Consider the following 20,865-nt stretch of genomic DNA (forward strand, 5'->3'; position numbering starts at 1 on the left):
TTAGTTCTGAATGTGTCATTGTGCCTTTTCTCAGAGCTCTGTTGCTTCAATTGATCACATTGGTTGTCTGGAGAACAAGAACTCTGCACACATTCAAAGGAGGGCTGAGATACCCTCTGCTTTGATACCCATGACACTCACTCCTGAAGAGGAGTGCTGTTTGGAATCTTGCCCTACTTTGGTGCATTTGCAACTGTTCAAAGGAAACCCAGGAGAAAACTGTCAACTTTCAAAATGTGGTGATGATAGGGTAGGAAGGACCACACCCTCATTGACATAAAACTGCAGGTGCTGGAAATCTGAAATAAAAATACAAAATGCCAGAAACACACAGCAGACCAGGCAGCATCTGTGGAGAGAGAAACAGAGCCAGTACTCCAGATTACTGACCCTTCATCAGAAGGGCATGATGAAGTTCTGATGAGGGGTAATTGACCCGAAACACTGACTCTCTCCACAAATGTTGCATGATCTTCTGTTCATTGGAACTCCCTGAAAAGCATGAAAATGCATATTATATGTTTAAGCAGTTATGCAAGTACAAGGTATTGCTGGAAATTGCAAGCTCTACTCATTTTCTCTGGGAAACCCCCGATTAGCTAACATTACTTTAGGGATATGTGTATACCTGTATGTGTACTGAGGCATTTAGCAGCTAATTGAGAGAAACCACATTGAAAGCTGTAGTATTGATCTGCACTAACCTCTAATAGACAGAAATCACATTAACCATTTCTTTGAACAAAATTCCAAATGTTCTGAGCAGCCACTTCAGAATTAGCTTGATGCAGTCTTTATTTTTTCATTCACCATTCAAAGTTTAGTTCTCAGTCTGTCTTTGAGTAAGTCAAGGTGGTTGTATATCAGATGCTTCTCTTCCTTGTATATGGAAAGTTGATCTCAGATTCCAAAAGCAAAATGCTGCAGATGTTGAAAATCTAATATAAAAACAAAGCGTGCTGGTTATTAACTTGGTAGATCATATTAACTTGGTAGAAAGAGTTACAGTAATTGCAGAGTCTAAATGATGAAATTTTGAAATTACAAATACTTGTAAACTTTATATGGAAGCTTTCTGTTGTCTTATTTATGCCTGAGTTGTGAGCTGAAGTTCTACTTGAGAGAATTGACCACTAAACCTAGTCTTTACTAAGGATAGCTACACTCCTGGAATGTTATCCTTCAGATGAGATGCCAAACCAATGCTGCATCTTGCCTCCTTGAACACCTACCATGATTTGAAGAAGAGTGAAGCTTTACTCTCACAGTACCTACTACTACTTCCTTATTGCATGCAAACTGGCTGTTGTGTTTTCTTCCATTTAGACAGTCATTACATTTTGAAAACACATCATCTACTGCATAGAGCTTTAGGATGTCCTTGAAGATGCTGCCTAATGTATGTACTTGTTTTCAAAGTTTCGGAGACCTTGAGGGTTGATGGAGGCAGGTATTCTCGCAACATTTAAGTAGTACCTGGACAAACATTTGAACCTCCAAGACATAGAAGATGACAGGCAAGAAAATGGGATTAATAGGGCTGGGTACTTAGTCAGCATTGATACGATGGGCAGAAGGGCCTGTTTGCTTGCGTGTGACTCAGTGATTCTGTGACTCAAGAATTTAAATCTTAACTGCACAGAGTCAATATTGGACCCAACTAAGTGCACCTATCAAACCCTTTGATCCTGTCTTTTCCCATATCCCTGTAAATTAACAATATAAATTGATATGCCTGGTCTTTGTTTACCAAGATACATGGAGAACTTTATCAATGGCTTTTAGTATTATCTGGCCCGGCTATTCTCATGACCAAATGATGGTCATTACCTCAGCCAATGAGAACTAAAGCATTTTATATGAATAGGCAAAAGATTCCTTGTAGTATTCCTGTCATGGCCACATGCATGATGGATAAGTAGGAGTGTAATAATTGTACATCTTATTAATGAGTTATAAATGCCACAAGTTCAGAGATAAAGAGAGACAGCATGACTTGGGACTCTTCAAAGTTCTTAGTTAATTTACACCAGACCACAAAACTGCTTTCTTGCCCTTAAATTTGTTTTAAAAACTTCCTGGATTTGCCCATTAATTGTCCTTGAAAGCCACAGAAAGTTAGGTTTGTCAGTGTCAGTATTAACTGAGAAAATTGTAGCAATTGATCTCCATAGCTCAAAAAAGGAATATTTTAAACTTCTGAGCCACATTCCTATAGATTATCAGTTGTTGTGAGGGTATATTTTTTTACTGATTTTTGTTTTGCCTTTGTTTTTTTATCTTCCTGCTCCTATCTTTCAATTTACCCAGAGAAACAAAGGACTGCAGATGCTGGAATCTAGATGAAAAACACTACGATGCTGGAGGAACTCAGCAGGCCAGGCAGCATCTGTGGAGAAAAGCAGGCAGTCAACGTTTCAGGGCAGGACCCTTCTTCAGGACTGAAGATAAGAAAAGGGGAAGCCCAATATATATAGGACGGAAAAGCAGAGCAGTGATAGGTGGACAAAAGAAGGGGGTGCGGGGTGGGCACAAGGTGGTGATAGATAGATGCAGGCAGGAGATAGTGGTAGGCAGGTGTGGGGCAGGAGGGAAGAACAGATCTACCAGGGGATGGCTCTAAAGGTGAGGAGAGAAAATAAAAGGGGGTTGAAAAAAAAAGGCTAGGAAAGGGAAGAAAAGAAGAGACATAGTTGGGGGGGGGAGAATCCCCACACATGACACGTGAACATTGTATCTTCACATGAACAACTGAATTCTCCCACTTTAAGTAATCCCCACATCCCTCCCCCCACACCTCTTCTTCCCTTTCCTAGCCTCTCTTTTTTCTACCTTCCTTTTATTCCCTCTCTTTACCTTTGACCCATCCCCCGGTGGATCTCTTCTCCCCTCCTCCCCCAGACCTGCATATCACCACCTTGTGCCCACTCAGCCTCCCCTCTTTTGTCCACCTATCACTGCTCTGCTTTTCCCTCCTATATACTGGGCTTCCCCTTTTCCTATCTTCAGTCCTGAAGAAGGGTCCTGTCCTGAAACGTTGACTGCCTGCTTTTCTCCACAGGTGCTGCCTGGCCTGCTGAGTTCCTTCAGCATCATAGTGTTTTTCATTTCAATTTATCCATTTCCTTTCACTCTCTCACTAATTGCTATGACTAGTTAACCCTCTTACCTGCCATTCCACTTTCAATCCTTAATTCTCATTTGTCAAAGGGATAGATGATTAGGTCACATCCTTCATCAAGGTCCTAATGCCTCAGTACACTCATCAAACCACCATCAGGTCACATTTCTGTGATATATTGAGTATATATATTATTCTTAAGTGGAAGGACTTCTGAGTTAGTTACTTAGTTGAATTAGTTGAATGTTGCTCATCTTCAGTATAGGATGTTTGGTTAGATGCTCCATCATTGTTACTTGCTTTAGTGAAAAACACTATATCGAATGCAAGTTATATTGAAGCCAAAGGATGAGGTTGAAAAAAATCCTTTTTACACCCTGGTCCAGTGAAATCCAAGCCAGTATATATGTTATTAAAAAGAAACAAATCTTAATATTACAGTTATTGATAATAAAATAGTATATTAAAAATAATTTTCAAAGCTGCTTTCTTGCTTTTTATTGTCCAGACTGGATGGCAGATGTGAAATTATTGTAGATGAATCAGACATGTTAAGATTAATCCATTATTTATTATGGTGTCTGCCAAGCAAATGTCCCTTTCCACTTGGTGCCTTCACCATGCAATCCAGAAACCTTCATCTTCATTAAAAATATTTCTCAGAAATAATAGCTACAGAATTAATAATCTAAGTTTCTCACAAGCATATTTCAACTCATCAGTTGGATACTCATAAATTGGAAAATTGGATGTTGCATGACTTTACTCCATGGAACAATTGGTGAATTAGTATCTGAGCCTTGATACATGAAAAAAATACCAATATCTTACTACCTAGAGCACATAACGTAGCCTTCATAATGAATACTCAAGGCAGCCAAAATCTTGTGCAAATAGTATTCTGATTTATGGGCAGTTGGGGTAAACATGTGATCAGTGAAATAAGATTTTGTATAATTTTAGTAGTTCACTCCCTTCAACAAGAGTTTAAGGAGATACTAGTCAGTCCATTACATACAGGTCATTAGCACCTTGCATGAGCATGATAGATGTGTCTGCTCAAAGGTCCTGGTGAGTACTCGCCCCCCCCCCCCCCCCCCCCAACTGCTGTTATCTTACATTGAATTCCAGAGCTTGAACTCCTCTATAATGACCTTTATGGTCATAATGGTGATACGGCCTCAGAGTAACCCTGTGGATTCCTACATCCAGGCCCAAGCCTTTGAATTATTGTAAATTTGAACTTTATAGCAGGAAATGACATTATCATAGAAGGTGCTTCTGAAACCTGAGAGGTGTTGTAGGTAAGGATGCAAGAGGAGTGTCTTGAAGAGGAGTGTCTGACAGAGCTAAAGTGTAGTATTTATAGTGTTGTGGAGATTGCATCAACATTCTGACTGGTTGCATCATAGCCTGGGATGGAGGCTCCAATGCACAGGATCACAAGAGGCTGCCAAGGGCTGTAGACTCAGCCAGCTCCATCACAGGCACGACCCTCCCCACCATGGAGGATATCTTCAAGAGGCAGTGCCTCAAAAAGGTGGCATCGATCACCAAGGACCCTCACCATCCAGGACACACCCTCTTCTTGTTACTACCATCAGAGATGAGGTACAGGAGCCTGAAGACCCACAATCAATTATTTAGGAACAGCTTCTTCCCCTCTGCCATCAGATTTCTGAATGGTCCATGAACTTTGTTATTCCTTTTTTTGCACTATTTATTTATTTTTTAATTATAATAATTTTATGTCTTTGCACAGTAAACCTGATTCTGATATGAAGTGATTTGATGATATTTTTTCTGGTATTGGTCTATTGTATGTGGGTTCTCCCTCATGGCTTATAACATCCAACAGGATATTTTCTCTGGCTAAGGAGTCTTGAACCAGGGGTCATAGACTCAGAACAAGGGTAGGCTGTTTAAGACAGGGATGAAGAGAAATTCCTTCACTCAGAAGGAATTCTCTACATTGGAGGTCTGTGGAGGATCAGTGGTTGTTTCATTCCAAACAGATCAAATAAATTTCTGGACATACAGATTTCAAGAGATATAGTGATAGGGCAGAAAACTGGCACTGAGGTAGAAGATCAGGCATGATCTTGGTAAGTGTTGGAGCAGAGTCAGGAGGCCAGATAGCCTACCCCTGCATCTATTTCTTATGTTCTTATGTATAGCATTCAGCAATAAATCAGTGTCTATATCAGAGATCTGGTTTTGGTTAATGGTTCACTGGAACAGTTCTGAATATTTCACCATCCCATCTCTAGGTTCAATGAGCTTTAGTTCTCCAGCTTACTCTAACTTTAGCTTAATTCCGAGCTCTAAGAAGTCACCATCTGCTAACACCTCTGATTGCTGCACAGTAAACAGGTGGGAGCTGCGATAAATTGAAATGATCAGGCATGAACATAGATCATGTTAATGTATTATTTTGGCTGGATGTCATGCTAACTCTGTTGCATACTAGTTTTATTCTATCTTACAACCATTTTAGGTGGGGTCCTGATCTGGCCTTAGTGCTACACGCATCAATGCGATTTCTCAACAAGTGTGCCTTGCATCAAAGAAAGAATTTACATTCAGCAAGTCTAAAACTACTAAAGATTCAATGGCTCATCACATATTGCATGGTTTTGCAACCAAGAAAGGTATTCATCTTGACACACTAGAGGAAGGATGTGATGAAGGTGACTGCTTAGAGTTTGATTTTCAGCTAGGATATACGGAAAGTGGAGAACAAATGGCCATCAAAACCATGGTGCAGATTATTCAGAACCACTCCACTGATGCTCTAACCAATGCTCATGGATATGTGAACCCCATATAGAGGAGCCCAATAATATCTGACCTGAAGTAACAAGAATTTTATCCATATTTTCTTGCATGCAGCACTGAGCGAGGAGGCACCATGGGAATTGCTGTATTGCACACTTACTGAACTGCATAAAAGCATGAAATAAACTATTTCTCTACATGAATAAAAAGTTATTTTTTATGGCCCTCTCATCCTCCAGATCTTTTATCTCAATCAACAGCCAGCATTCAAAGCATATGTCAAAGCTGTAGCTGTGTTCAGTTGTCCTGACATGGGAGGTGAGCTTCCATGGACAAATATGTATGGCAGAATGATAACTGGAGAGCATTAAGTTGATTGACACAATCATTCATGTCAAATGGAGCAGAAAATTACAATGAGATATTGACAGTGAGTAGGCAAAGCCTTGACAGTGTTGGGAAGCATGAACTCATCCGCTTTGAAGTTAAACACAAGGGACTGGACCAAGCTCCAGTACGGGCAGCCACTGCACATCCACCCTCCCATGTGCATTATCCATGCACCATAATGAAGATGTTAGCGATGTTGCAGAGGATATCTACACACCAGCCCTCCTTGTCTGCTGCTGGACACATCATTGAGTACTGTGGTGGCCTGAAACCTACTGAACTGAATGGTCAGATATACTTGGTATCCATTTCCTTAGCTTTACACCCAGCCAGTGTGCAAGGATCAACTCCTCATCATTTGGATGGGTCACAGAGCTTCATTAAAAGTGAGATTCAGCTGAAGGATTTTTCTTACATTCTCACTTCAACTTATATACATGTATTAATTATATTACAACAATTTATTGTATTAAACTAAATTAGTTGTTTTTACCTTTAAATTCTTTCAAAAAATATTTAAATCTGTTTCAGTGACAGAGCTGGTAGAGCTGCTGCCTCACAGCTCCAGCAACTTGGGTTCAACCCCAATCTCTGGTTCTGTTCTTGTAGAATTTGCAGTTTCTCTGTGACAATATCAGTTTCCTCTGGGTGTTCTGGCTTCTTCCCACATCCAAAATATGCGAGGGTTGGTAGGTTAATTGGTCTGTGTAAATTACCCCTTGTGTGTCAGTGATTGGTAGAATCTGGGGGTAGTTGATGGGAATGTGGGGAGAATAAAATAGGTTTAGGATAGGGTTATTGTAAATGTATACTTGATAGTTGGTGCAGACTTGGTGGGCTGAAGGGCCTGTTTCTGTGCTGTACCTCTAAGATTCCATGTCCTAACTGGTTCTAAATGCCAATTCAGAGATATTGAAAAAACAATGAAAATGAATTTGATAACAGTGAGCTCTCAGAGGTCCCAGAGTAGTGCCAGGTGCAGGCACTAAGTTTCGATTTGAGGCTCAACTGTCAGTTGTGGCTGTGAACCCTGTGGACACCAGTCAGGAGAAAAATCCTCTCCGCATCCAGTCTGTTTAACCCTGTCAGAGCTTGTTTCAATGTGATACCATCTCATTCTTTTAAACATTGGTGAATACCAGCTCAATGTTAGATTTTATTTCAAGACATCTCAGAGTTATGCTATAGCTACATAATCAGTGAATGGACCTCACCTGGAGTCTTATATCCAGTCCACTCAGCCCCTTGACCTTGCTGAGACCTGGGAGTCAACACCTCCTTCTGCAACTGGATCCTTGACTTCCTGACCAACAGACTGCAATCAGCAAGGATAGGTAGCAATGCCTGCACCACGATTATCCTCAATGCTGGTGCCTCACAAGGCTGAGTCCTCAGCCCCTACTCTATTCCCTATGTATTCATGACTGCATGGCCAGATTCTGCTCTAACTCCATCCACAAGTTTGCAGATGATACCACCGTAGTGGACCGTATCTCAAATAATGATGAGTTGGAGATAGAGAGCTGAGTGGCATGGTGTCATGACAACTACCTTTCCCTCAATGTCAGCAAAACAAAAGAGCTGATCATTGACTTCAGGAAGGGGGGGGGGGGGGTGCACATGCTCCTGTCTACATCAACAGTGCTTAGATTGAGGCTTCAAGTTCCTAGGAGTAAACATCACCAAAAACCTGTCCTGGTCCAACCACATAGATGCCACGGCCAAGAAAGCTCACCAGCATCTCTACTTCCTCAGGAGGCTAAGGAAATTTAGCATGTCTTCTTTGAGACTCACCAATTTTTATTGATGCACCATAGAAAGCATCCTCTCTGGATGCATCACAGCCTGGTATGGCACCTGCTCTGCCCAGGACCACAAGAAACTGCAGACAGTTGTGGACACAGTTTAGCATATCACAGAAACCAGCTGCCACTCCATGGACTGTTTATACTTCTCGCTGCCTTGGTAAAGCAGCCAGCATAATCAAATACCCCACCCACCCTGGACATTCTCTCTTCTCCCCTCTCCCATTGAGCAGAAGATACAAAAGCCTGTAAGTACATACCACCAGGCTCAAGGTGAGTTTCTATCTCACTGTTATAAGACTATTGAATGCTTCCCTGGTACGATAAGATGGATTCTTGACCTCTCAATCTACCTCATTATGACCTTGCACTTTATTGTCTACCTGCACTGCACTTCCTTGGTAGCTGTGACACTTTATTCTGCATTCTGTATTGTTTTACCTTGTACTACCTCAATGCACTGTGTAATGAATCGTTCTGTACGAATGGTACGCAAGACAAGCTTTTCACTGTACCTCAGTAAAGTGACAATAATAATAAACTAATTCCAATTAATAGATCAATGGGGTCTGATTGTAATCTCAACTCTACATTTCCATCTATTCATGGTAATCTTTCACCCCTTTGCTAACCAACTAGCTACCTACCTCCAGGGATTTAAGACATTTTCAACATCAAAATGTATTCAACTGGGTAGCTCATAGTTCATGGAGGCCTCAGGCATAATATCATCACATGCCAATGTTTGATGAAACACAGATCAAGGTGTGTTTAATTTTCTGAGAGAAGTGCTTTCTGTCCTGTTGAGATCATGACATTTGTCTAGATATTGCAGGCAGCACTTTGGTGATATGGAGAATCTGCAGACTGCTTTCACCACACCCTCCATATAACGTGAGCCAATAGCTTCTACCCTAATAACACCCTCCCTTCTCTGTCTGTTATTCCAGGTATCAACACCTTCACATCATCATCTTAAACACTGAAACCCTGTTTTTTTTAATTCCTTCTGTGGATTCCATTTTTTCCTTCCTTCCTGTAACCAGTTCACTCTAAGTTGCAGTCTTCCTTTAAACATGTTTCTTCCACTTTCCTCTGCTTCCTTCCTCCTTGTACAACTCTGAATCATTATTCCAGTCCATCCATCCTGGTCACATCCCAGTTTGTATGTGAGCTGGGCCCTGTCAATGGCTACATGGTGTAAAATCTAATCCATCACAAAACCAGTGCTTTGCACACAGCTGGCGGATTTTACAACCAAACTCCCAGCACAGTTGTTCCAGCTCCCCAGCAGAACTAATAGGATCACTGGGCACAGAAAAGGGCAAGATTCCAAAAGACTTCAGATCTCACCAATTCAATCCTCTGACCTGGTACCTCCAGCCGTGGGCCTCAGACTCATACTTAACCATTCTGGTTGAGGCCAACCAACCTTGTTGATCCACAGCACTCTTGCCTCAAGCAGAGAAGTCTGGAAAGTGTCAGAGTGTCCCACAGTGCAGTGGGAAACTGCAGCCCTGAAGTGCCCCTGAAAGTTTTGATTGGGGCAAATCCCACACCCTGGTTGTAAGATCTAAAAGTAGTTGTTCATAATTTTTAAATTTTGGTATTCAGAGAGGTCCAAAATCTACTAAAGTTGAAACCAATCATTAAAATAAAAGTTAGTGAGAAAGGTTAATCAATATCACCTGATAACTCAAAAATTTAAAATAAACGGAAGCAAAATAATTAATTAAAAAATCTTCCTCTTAGCTTCCAAACACACAGCTTTCTTACTACCATTGACATCAATGAGGCTTTGATTTCTGAACCTGTTGTCACCTGAACCAGGGTCTGACAGCCAGTTTCACACTGTAATGATGTGGGATTGCAGCAAAACCAGACACTACCACCCTTGTGGATTATACAGCATGGAGTCCAGCAACAAATCCATTGATGAAGCAAACTGAAAATTCAGTGCTCTGAATTAGTTGATAAGTCTTGCATTTCTGCATTTGACAATGAATGAGCATTAATCCTGGATTTACTGCCAGTTAAGAAGTTAAACATCTATAGTCCATTGATCCAGTGAGATCCAGCCTGACTATAATGGACTATCAGTGGTGGCACTCTTATCTTTAAAGTAGAAGTTCCACTCCAGAGATTTAGGTACAAAATCCAGGCTGACAATTCATTTCATTGCTGGGGATTGTGGATGAGACATTAAACAGAGTCTCCACATGTCCTTTCAGTTGAGTGCAGAAGACCCAATGTCATTATGAAGGCTTGGTTACTATCCTGACCAATATTTAGATCTCAACCAACAGCACTAGAAACAAATTATTACATCATCATCACTTGGCTGCTTGTGGACCATTCTATGCAAAAATTGACCATGTTTCCAATCTTCACTGGTTGTGAGTGTTTCAGAATGTGCTGATATTTAAAAGACAGAATCTGATTTCTTAAAATTCTATTTCCTTAGAGCCATAGCTCAATAGTTAACACTGAATCCAAAGGTTTGACTTCAAAACATCTCCAGCAATGAGTGCAGAAATCTGGGATGACCATTTCCTGGGCGGTCTACAGGTTTTAGTGCCTTGCCGTTTTTCAAATTGAGACATTAAACAGAGTCAGAGCAGAACAGCATAGAAAGAGGCCCTTCAGCTCACTGCAACTATGCTGACCACCATGCCTATCTGTACTAATCCCACTTGCAGTCATTAATTGTATATGCTTCTAAGGCTTGCTCATTCAAGTACCTGTCAAAATGCCCCTTAATTGTTGTTACTTTCCCTGCCTCCACCACCTCCTCTGGCAACTCATTCGAGATACTAACTACTCTGTGAAAAATGTAACTCTAGGATCCCCTTTAAACCTCTTCCCTCTCACCATAAACCTGTGCCCTCTCGTTTTAGACACCCATATCATGGAAAACAGACTTTGGTTGTCTACCTCACCTACGCCTCTCATAATTTTATATACCTCTATCATGTCACCTCTCAGCCCTCCAATCTAGGCAACATCTTTGTGAATCTTTTTTTGCACCCTCTTTAGCTTCATCACATCTTCCCTATAGTGTAGTGACACAGTGCTCCAAGTGTGGCTGAACCAATGTTTTGTACAGCTGTTATATGACATCCCAACTCATGAACTCATTGTCTCAGCTGATGAATGACAGCATGTCATACCCCATCTTCACCACCCTGTCCACCTGTCTGGACAATCCAAGTGTTACCAATCTGGAAACCATGGATGAAGCAGGAGATGCACACCCTACTGAAGTCCAGGCGCTAAAGTCAGGTAACTCTGGCCTGTACAAGAAATTGAGGTACGACCTCCGTAAAGCTCAGGGATGCCAAGAGACAATACCAGTCCAAAATAGGACCCAGACCAGCTGTCAGTTGTGGCAGACTTACATGATCTAACAGGCTACAAAACAAAGTCAGACAGCATTGCCGACAACAGCGCATCCATTCTCAATGAGCTTAATGCATTCTCTGCACATTTTGAACAGGAGAGGATCGGAATATCACCACCCACCCTGACAGCCTCCAATGCACCTCAACCCGCAGTCACAGTTGCAGATGCAATATCAGTATTCCAGAAAGTGAACCTACAGAAAGCATTTGGCCCAGATGGTGTCCTGGTCACGTCCTTAGATCCTGTGCAGATCAGCTGGTGGGGGTATTTGTAGACATTAACTTCTCTCTGCTTCAAATCAGAGGTTGCCACCTGCTTTAAGACCACCACTAAGGTAACATGCCTTAATGGCTACCACACAGTGGCTCTGTCATCCACCATCATGAAGTGCTTCGAGAGGCTGGTCATGTCACACATCAGCTCCAGCCTCCCAGACAACCTTGATGTACTGCAATTCGCCTGCCGCCAAAACAGGTCTATGGCAGATGCCATCTCCCTGGCCCTACACTTATCTCTGGAGCACCTGGACAGTAAAAACATCTATGTTAGACTATTGTTTATTAACAGCTCCACCTTCAATACTATAACCCCAAGCAAACTCACTTCCAAACTCCAATACCTGGGACTCAACACTTCACTTTGCAACTGGATCCTTGACTTTCTGACCAACAGACTGCAATCAGTAAGGATAGGCAGCAACACCTCCACCACGATTATTCTCAACATTAGCATCGCACAAAGCTGCATTTTCAGCCCCTTACTCTTCTCCCTATACACAAGACTGCATGGCCTGATTCTGCTCTAACTCCATCTACAAGTTTGCCGATGATACCACTGTCGTGAGCCGTATCTCAAATAATGATGAGAGTACAGGAGGGAGATACAGAGCCCAGTAACACTGTCATGACAACAACCTTTCCCTCAATGTCAACAAAACAAAAGAGCTGGTCATTGATTCCAGGAAGGTGGGGGGGGTGGTGGTGGTGGTGCACATGTTGCTGTCTACATCAACAGCGCTGAGGTCGACAGGGTTGAGTTTCAAGTTCCTAGGAATGAACATCACCAATAGCCTGTCCTGGTCCAACCACGTGATGCCATGGCCAAGGCAGCTCATCAGTGCCTCTACTTCCTCAGGAGGCTAAAGAAATTTGGCATGTCCCCTTTGACACTCACCAATTTTTAATCAATGTAACAAAGAAAGCATCCTATCTGGATGCATCACGGCTTGGCTTGGCAACTGCTCTGCCCATGAACGCAAGAAACTGCAGAGAGTTGTGGACATAACTCAGCACATCACAGAAACTAGCCTCCCCTCCATGGACTCTGTCTATGCTCCTTGCTGCCTCAGTAAAGCAGCCAGCACAATCAAAGACCGCACCCACCCAGACACTCTCTTTTCTCCCCCCTCCCATCAGGCAGTAGACACAAAGCCTGAAAGCACGTACTACCAGGCTCAAGCTTCTATCCCACTGTTATAAGACTAAATATGATGAACTCTTGATCTCACAATCTACCTCGTTGTGAGCTTGCACCTTACTGTCTACCTGCACTGCACTTTATTGTAACACTTTATTCTGCACTGTTATCGTTTTTACCTTGTACTACCTCAATGCACTGCTGTAATGAATTGTTCTGTATGCATGGTATGCAAGACACATTTACCAATTTACCAATTTCACTGTGTTGCCAATTTCAGGCATAAAAACATAAGAAATAGGAGGGGTAGGCCATCTGGCCCATTGAGCCTGCTCCACCATTCAGTAAGATCATGGCTGATCTGGCCATGGACTCAGATCCACCTACCTGTTTTCCCCATAACCCTTCATTCCCCTACTATACAAAAATCTAACTGTCTCTTAGTTATATTTAGTGAGGTAGCCTCTACTGCTTCCCTGAGCAGAGGATTGCACAGATTCACTACTCTCTGGGAAAAACAGTTTCTCCTCATTTCCGTCCTAAATCTTTTCCCCCAAATCTTGAGGCCATGTCCCCTAGTTCCAGTCTCACCTACCAGTGGAAAAAACCTTCCTGCCTCTATTTTATCCCTTTCATAATTTTATATGCTTCTATAAGATCCCCTCTCATTCTTCTGACTTCCAGTGAGTATAATTCCAGACGATTTAATCTCTCCTCATAGGCTTAACCCCCTCATCTCCAGAATCAACTTGGTGAACCTCCTCTGCACAGCCTCCAAAGCCAGTATATCTTTCCTAAAGCAAGGAGACCAGAATTGCACACAGTACTCCAGGTGCAGACTCACCAGTACCCTGTACAGTTGCAGCATAACCTCCCTGCTCTTAAATCCAATCCCTTTAACAATGAAGGCCAACATTCCATTTGCCTTCTTGATAACCTGTTGTACCCACAAACCAACCTTTTGCAATTCATGCACAAGCACACTCAAGTTCCTCTACACAACAGCATGCTGCAATCTTTCACCATTTAAATAATAATCTGATCTTCTATTTTCCCTTCCAAAATGGATGACCTCACATTTACCAACATTGTATTCCATCTGCCAGATCCTTGCCCACTCACTTAACCTATCTATATCTCTCTGCAGACTCTTCGCATCCTCTGCACAATTTGCTTTTCCACTCAATTTAATGTCATCAGCAAACTTGGATATGCTACACTCTGTGCCCTTTTCCAAATCATTAATATATATCATGAACAGTTGCAGGCCCAGCATCGACCCCTGCGACACCCCACTCACCACTGATTGCCAACCAGAGAAACACCCATTTATCCCAACTCTGCCTTCTATTGGTTAACCAATCATCTATCAATGCTAATACATCACCCCCAACTCCATGCATCTTTATCTTATTGATAAGTCTTTTATGCAGCACCTTATCGAATGCTTTCTGGAAATCCAAGGATACAACATCCACCTGTTCTTCTCTATCCACTGCACTCATTATATCCTCAACACCAGTAAGTTTGTCGACCAGGACCTGCCCTTCCTGAATCCATGTTGTGCCTGCCTGATGGAACCATTTCTATCCAGATGTCTCGCTATTTCTTCCTTAATGATAGCTTCAAGCATTTTCCTGACTACAGATGCTGTTAACTAGCCTATAGTTACCTGCCTTTTGCCCACATCTTTTTTTTAAACAGTGGCATGACATTCACTGTCTTCCAATCTGCTGGGACCTGCCCAGATTCCAGAGAATTTTGGTAAATTATCACAAACACCTCTTCCACCATTCCTTTCAGTACCCTGGGATGCATCCCATCAGGACCAGGGGACTTGTCTACCTTTAGCCCCACTGGTTTGCTCATCACTACCTCTTTAGCGACAGCAATTGTATCAAGGAGCTCACCTCCCATTGCATCCATTTGGCATGATAGATGTGTCCTCCACCGTGAAGACCAACACAAAATAGTCATTCAAGGCCTTGGCCATTTCCACATTACTCAATATGAATTCCCCCTTCTCATCTTCCAATGGACCTTCATTCACTTTAGCCACCCTTTTCTACTTTATACTATGATAAAAACTTTTACTGTGTTTTTATATTCTGTGCTAGTTTACTTTCATAATCTATCTTCCTTTTCCTTATTGCTTGCTTAGTCGTTCTTTGGAAGATTGGGAAAACTTTAAAGAGCAGCAGTTTCTCACTATTCTTGGTGACTTTGTATGCATGATCTTCTAGCTTGAAGCCTTCTTTTATTTCCTCAGTTATCCAAGGCTGGCTCTCCTCACCCTTGATGTCTTTGCTTTTAACTGGAATATACTTTTGTTGAGCACCGTGAAAAATCTTTGAATTTCTGTGTTTCCAGTCTACGCTAGCCGATTCCTCCCTCATCCCCTTGTAGTCTCTCTTGTTGAGGCATAATACACTGGTTTTAGAGCAAACTATTGCACCCTCCATTTGTCTGAGAAATTCAGTCATACTGTGATCACTCTTTCCAAGAGGATCCCTAACTACAACATCATTAATTTTACCTGTCTCATTGCACAGGACCAGATCTAAGGTAGCATTTTCCCTTGTTGGTTCACTAACATGCTGTTCACGAAAGCTATCACAGATGCATTCCATGAAGTCCTCCTCAAGACTGCCTCGACCAACTTGATTCGCCCAATCTTTGTGGAGGTTAAAGCCCCCCATGACAACTGCCGTTCCATTCTTACATGCATCGGATATTTCTTGGTTTATTGCCTTTCCTTCTATAATGTCATTATTCAGTGGCCCATAGACAACTCCCACCAGTGAATTTTTCCCTTCACTATTCCTAATCTCTAACCAGATGGACTCAGCTTTCTGCTCCTTAATTAAGCCCCTTTCTTATCTCTCACACCAATCTCATTGTTAATTAAGAGCACTACACCACCTCCCTTACCTTCCTGCCTATCCTTCCATATTACCTGATACCCTTGGATATTTAATTCCCACTCATCTCCACCCTGCAACTATGTTTCTGTAATGGCCACTAAATCATACCCCTTTGTACAGATTTGTGCCACAAGTTCACTGACCTTGTTTCGAATACTACGGGCATTCAGATAAAGTGCCCTTACACTCATTGTCCTTTTAGAATCTAGTAACCTTTGTGTTCTTTGCATTTGACTTTTCTGTACTCCACTTTTACTTTTCTTTTTTCTAATTTTTGCTCTGGTCTCTGTTTTGCTTTCCTCTGTCTTTCTGCATGGATTCCCATCCCCCTGCCATATTAGCTTAAACTCTCCCCGACAACACTAGCAAACAATCCCCCAGGACATTGATCCCAGTCCTGCCCAGGTGTAGACCGTCCAGTTTTTATGGGTCCCACCTCCCCCAGAACCAGTTCCAGTGCCCCAGGGATCTGAAACCCTCCCTCCTGCACCAGTGCTCAAGCCACATATTCATATTAACTATGCTGCTATTCTTATTTTGATTAGCACATGGCACAGGTAGTAATTCTGACATTATTACTTATAAGGTCCTACTTTTTCAGTCTATCTCCTAGCTCCCTAAATTCGGCTTGTAGGACCTCATCCTGCTTTTTTCATAAATCATTGGGACCTACATACACCATGACAACTGGCTATTCACCCTCCCCTTCCAGAATGCCCTGCAGCTGCTCCGAGACATCCCTGACCCTTGCACCTGGGAGGCAACATACCAACTGGGAGTCCCGTTTGCAGACACAGAAGCTCCTGTTTATTCCCCTTACCATGGAATCCCCTACCACTATAGCTCTGCCACTCTTTCTCCTGCCCTCTTGTGCAGCAGAGACACTCACAGTCCCTTGTCCTCCCCTGATGAGCCATCTCCCCCAACGGTATCTAAAGCAGTACATCTGTTTTTTGGGGGGGAGGAGGGGAGAAAAGGGAAGGATGACCGCAGGGGACTCCTGCACTACCTTCCTGCTATTGTTCTGCCTGTTGGTCACCCATTCCCTAGGCCTTTAAACTGCAGTGTAACCAACTCACTAAATGTGCTATCCACAACATTCTCAGCATCACAGATGCTCCAAAGTGAATTCAAAGCACTGGGAAATTCTGGTATTATGAAAGGTTTATATAATCTCCAAACTTTCCTTTTTTGTGTCCACTGATTTCTTTCAATGATTGTCCACACTTAATGGGAAAGTACAGAACCTACAGAACACCATGTGCTCTTGCTGTTCAATAAAGCTAATCTGATCAAGGCGCCTTACGACCTTGAACACTCTCTCCAGTCACCAAGTCAGAGTTTTACAATAAATCTCAATGAGGTAAATGGGCTTAGAGCTTGAACACTTCTGAAAATCTTCTTTTATTCCATAATCATACTTCTGACAGTTTGATTAAGTGAGACAGGTGAATATTCTTTTTGTCTGGTTTCATTAACATTTCTCTTCAGGAGAGGGAGCTGGTGATGATTTTATGTTTATAATGCCATAGGGACATATTGATAACATTTTTTTCCCCTTTTCTTTAAATGATGTGGAATGTGATCTTGGCAGATAGATAATATGGTTATTGTGGGATGCCTCAGGAGAATGCTTCTCCCGATTTGTATTACATTAGCTAAAAGTCTCTGAAAATTATTTTCACTTTGCTGTAAATACTTGTACTTTCTGAAATGGAATTAAATTTTATTACCCCCAAACTGATAGATTTTATTTTAATAGTTACTTTTACCTCCAGTGTGGGCTGTAAAATATTATACTTTTTGACCATGATCCTCTAAACTCAGCTATCTTTGCATTATATTCCTGTGACTTCTTCAGTTTTATGACTGGGATGTGAACTAACATCCTATCAAAACACAAAAAGTAAGTCCTCATAGTGGCTGATGGCATCATTTCCTTGAGATTGAAATCAAGAATTTTCCATCTCAGTACCAAATATTCATTTGCCTTCATTATTTGCACTTTAATTTATGGAACTGCTCTTAGCTGTGTGCTTCCTCAGGATGACTGCTTCCACTCCCAGTTCTGAAGTGATTCATGTAGCCAAAGTGGGAACCGTCATCTCTGACACAGATTAGCTCCAGTCCAGTGGGTAACTTGCTTGAAGTGAGGAATAGCAGTGTGGGGCAAAGATTGAAAAAATATTGAGGCAATGATGCCACCTTACTTGACACTAATTTATTTGGAGATTGGCTGTCTTGTTGACCTATTGGTTAGAATCATGCTTTGACGGAGAGGCATTTCTGATAGCAGCCAAACTTACTAAAATGTATAATCACTTTGCTGTTTGTGGGAGTTTATTGTGTGCAAATTGACTGCAGTGGTACAACTTCTTCTTTGTGTGCCCTCAAGTTTGAGGAGGAGTTGCTTCACTCTGGGTTTATGGGTTTTGCAGTGGCTAAATGAGGTCAATATAGGAAGCATAGACTCTTCCACAGGCAGTGTTCCAACATTCTATCAGTGACTCTCTAACACATCCAGTGGCTGAAAAGGACACTGAAATTCTGCTAGTCTTTCTTTCTTTTGTAGCGGTTGCTACCGCGGAATAAAACAAGACTCAACTCGGAGGATTGCCAAACAGAACTGGTTTATTTTCCCGCCTTGTGTGGGCCCTTTAAGGGAGAGAAACTCCCGCCCAAAAAACCGGCAATGACGTAAGTCCTACGTCATCAGGACTTTCCCGCGCGCGGGTTCTCCCCGTCACTCGGAAAGACGAGGCCCGCCGCCATCTTGGGCCTCGTCACTCCGACGCCGCGCGACCCGACTGCCGAGCCGGTTCGCCCGACTAGACGGTGAGTCGCCACACAACCCCCCCCAGAACCGGCGAGACAGTCCCCAAGGTCCGTGGGCTGTGCCAGCTGCCGCTTAGGGGGGCGGCCTCTGCGTCGTGGCGTGGCAACCTCGACAGGCTGTTGCAGATCCAAATGGGCCGGTTTGAGGCGGTCCGCCGTGAAAACCTGTTCCCTGCCTCCAATGTCCAAAATAAAAGTGGATCCGTTATTCCGTATGACTCGGAACGGTCCCTCATATGGTCGTTGCAATGGCGCCCGAGGTGTGCCCCTGCGAACGAAAACAAACTTACAGTCCCGTAGTTCCTTGGGCTGGCAGGATGGGGCTTGACCATGCCATGAGGTGGGAATCGGGGCCAAGGCGCCGAGCTTCTCGCGCAGTCTTTGTAGAACTGCTGGGGGTTGTTCCCCTTGGTCCTGAAGGGCAGGTATGAAATCCCCGGGGACAACTAGTGGCGCCCCGTATACAAGCTCAGCTGACGAAGTGCGGAGGTCGTCTTTGGGGGCAGTGCGTATGCCGAGCAGGACCCAAGGCAGCTCATCAACCCAGTTAGGACCCTTCAGGCGGGCCATCAAGGCCGATTTTAGATGGCGGTGAAAACGTTCCACCAACCCGTTTGATTGAGGATGGTAGGCCGTGGTGGTGTGCAGCTGCGTCCCTAGCAGGTTCGTTAATGCAGCCCAGAGACTGGAAGTGAATTGGGTGCCTCTGTCTGAAGTGATGTGGGCCGGAACGCCAAAACGTGAGACCCAAGTTGTGAGCAGCGCTCGGGCGCAGGAATCAGTTGTGATGTCAGTCAGGGGGGTTGCCTCAGGCCACCTCGTGAACCGGTCCACGATGGTAAGGAGGTACCGGGCTCCTCTTGAAACCGGCAGAGGGCCCACGAGGTCGACGTGTATGTGGTCGAACCTCCTACGGGTAGGCTCGAACTGCTGTGGTGGGACCTTGGTGTGTCGCTGGATTTTTGACGTCTGGCAGTGCAGACAAGTCCAGGCCCACTCACTGACCTGTTTGCGCAGGCCATGCCAGACAAACTTGCTGGCGACCAGTCGGACAGTAGATCTGATGGACGGGTGCGCCAACCCATGTACCGAGTCAAAAACGCGTCTCCGCCAGGCTGCAGGGACAATAGGGCGGGGCTGACCAGTCGCAACGTCGCAAAGTAGGGTCCGCTGACCTGGACCAACCAAGAAATCTCGGAGCTGCAGACCCGAGACTGCGGTTCTGTAGCTGGGCAGTTCGTCGTCGGCTTGCTGTGCGTCAGCCAGGGCCGTGTAGTCGACACCCAAGGATAGGTTGTGGATGGTTGGTCTGGAAAGTGCATCAGCAACGACATTATCCTTTCCGGAGACATGTTGGATGTCAGTTGTGAACTCGGAAATGTAGGATAAATGTCTCTGCTGACGAGCTGACCAGGGATCGGAGACTTTGGAGAAGGCAAAGGACAGAGGCTTATGATCGGTGAAAGCGGTGAAAGGCCTGCCTTCTAGAAAGTATCAGAAATGCCGGACCGCCAGATACAGCGCTAGAAGTTCCCGATCAAAAGCGCTGTACTTCAGTTCGGGCGGTCTAAGGTGTTTGCTGAAAAACGCCAAGGGTTGCCAGCGGCCTTCGAGTAGCTGTTCCAGTACCCCACCCACCGCGGTGTTGGACGCGTCTACCGTGAGGGCAGTCGGGACGTCAGTCCTAGGGTGTACCAGCATCGTGGCGTCTGCCAGGGCGTCTTTGGCCTTAACAAAAGCAGCCACAGCCTTGTCAGTCCAGGTGATGTCCTTGCCCTTACCAGCCAGCAGCGAGAACAGAGGGCGCATGATACGGGCTGCTGCAGGGATGAAACGATGGTAAAAGTTGACCATCCCAAGGAATTCCTGTAGGCCTTTGACTGTGTCGGGGCGGGCAAAACGGCGGATAGCATCCACCTTGGCGGGTAGGGGTGTTGCCCCGTCGCTGGTGATTTTGTGGCCGAGGAAATCGATAGAGTCAAGTCCGAATTGGCACTTGGACGGGTTAATCGTGAGGCCGAAATCGCGGAGGCGGGAATACAGCTGGCGGAGGTGGGAAAGGTGTTCCTGGCGGTTACGGCTGGCGATCAGTATGTCGTCCAAGTAAATGAACACGAAGTCCAGGCCTCGGCCTACCGCGTCCATCAGCCGCTGGAAGGTCTGCGCGGCGTTCTTAAGGCCGAACGGCATCCGA

This window comes from Pristis pectinata, chromosome 7 (assembly GCF_009764475.1).
Source record: "Pristis pectinata isolate sPriPec2 chromosome 7, sPriPec2.1.pri, whole genome shotgun sequence".
Lineage (NCBI taxonomy): Eukaryota > Metazoa > Chordata > Chondrichthyes > Rhinopristiformes > Pristidae > Pristis > Pristis pectinata.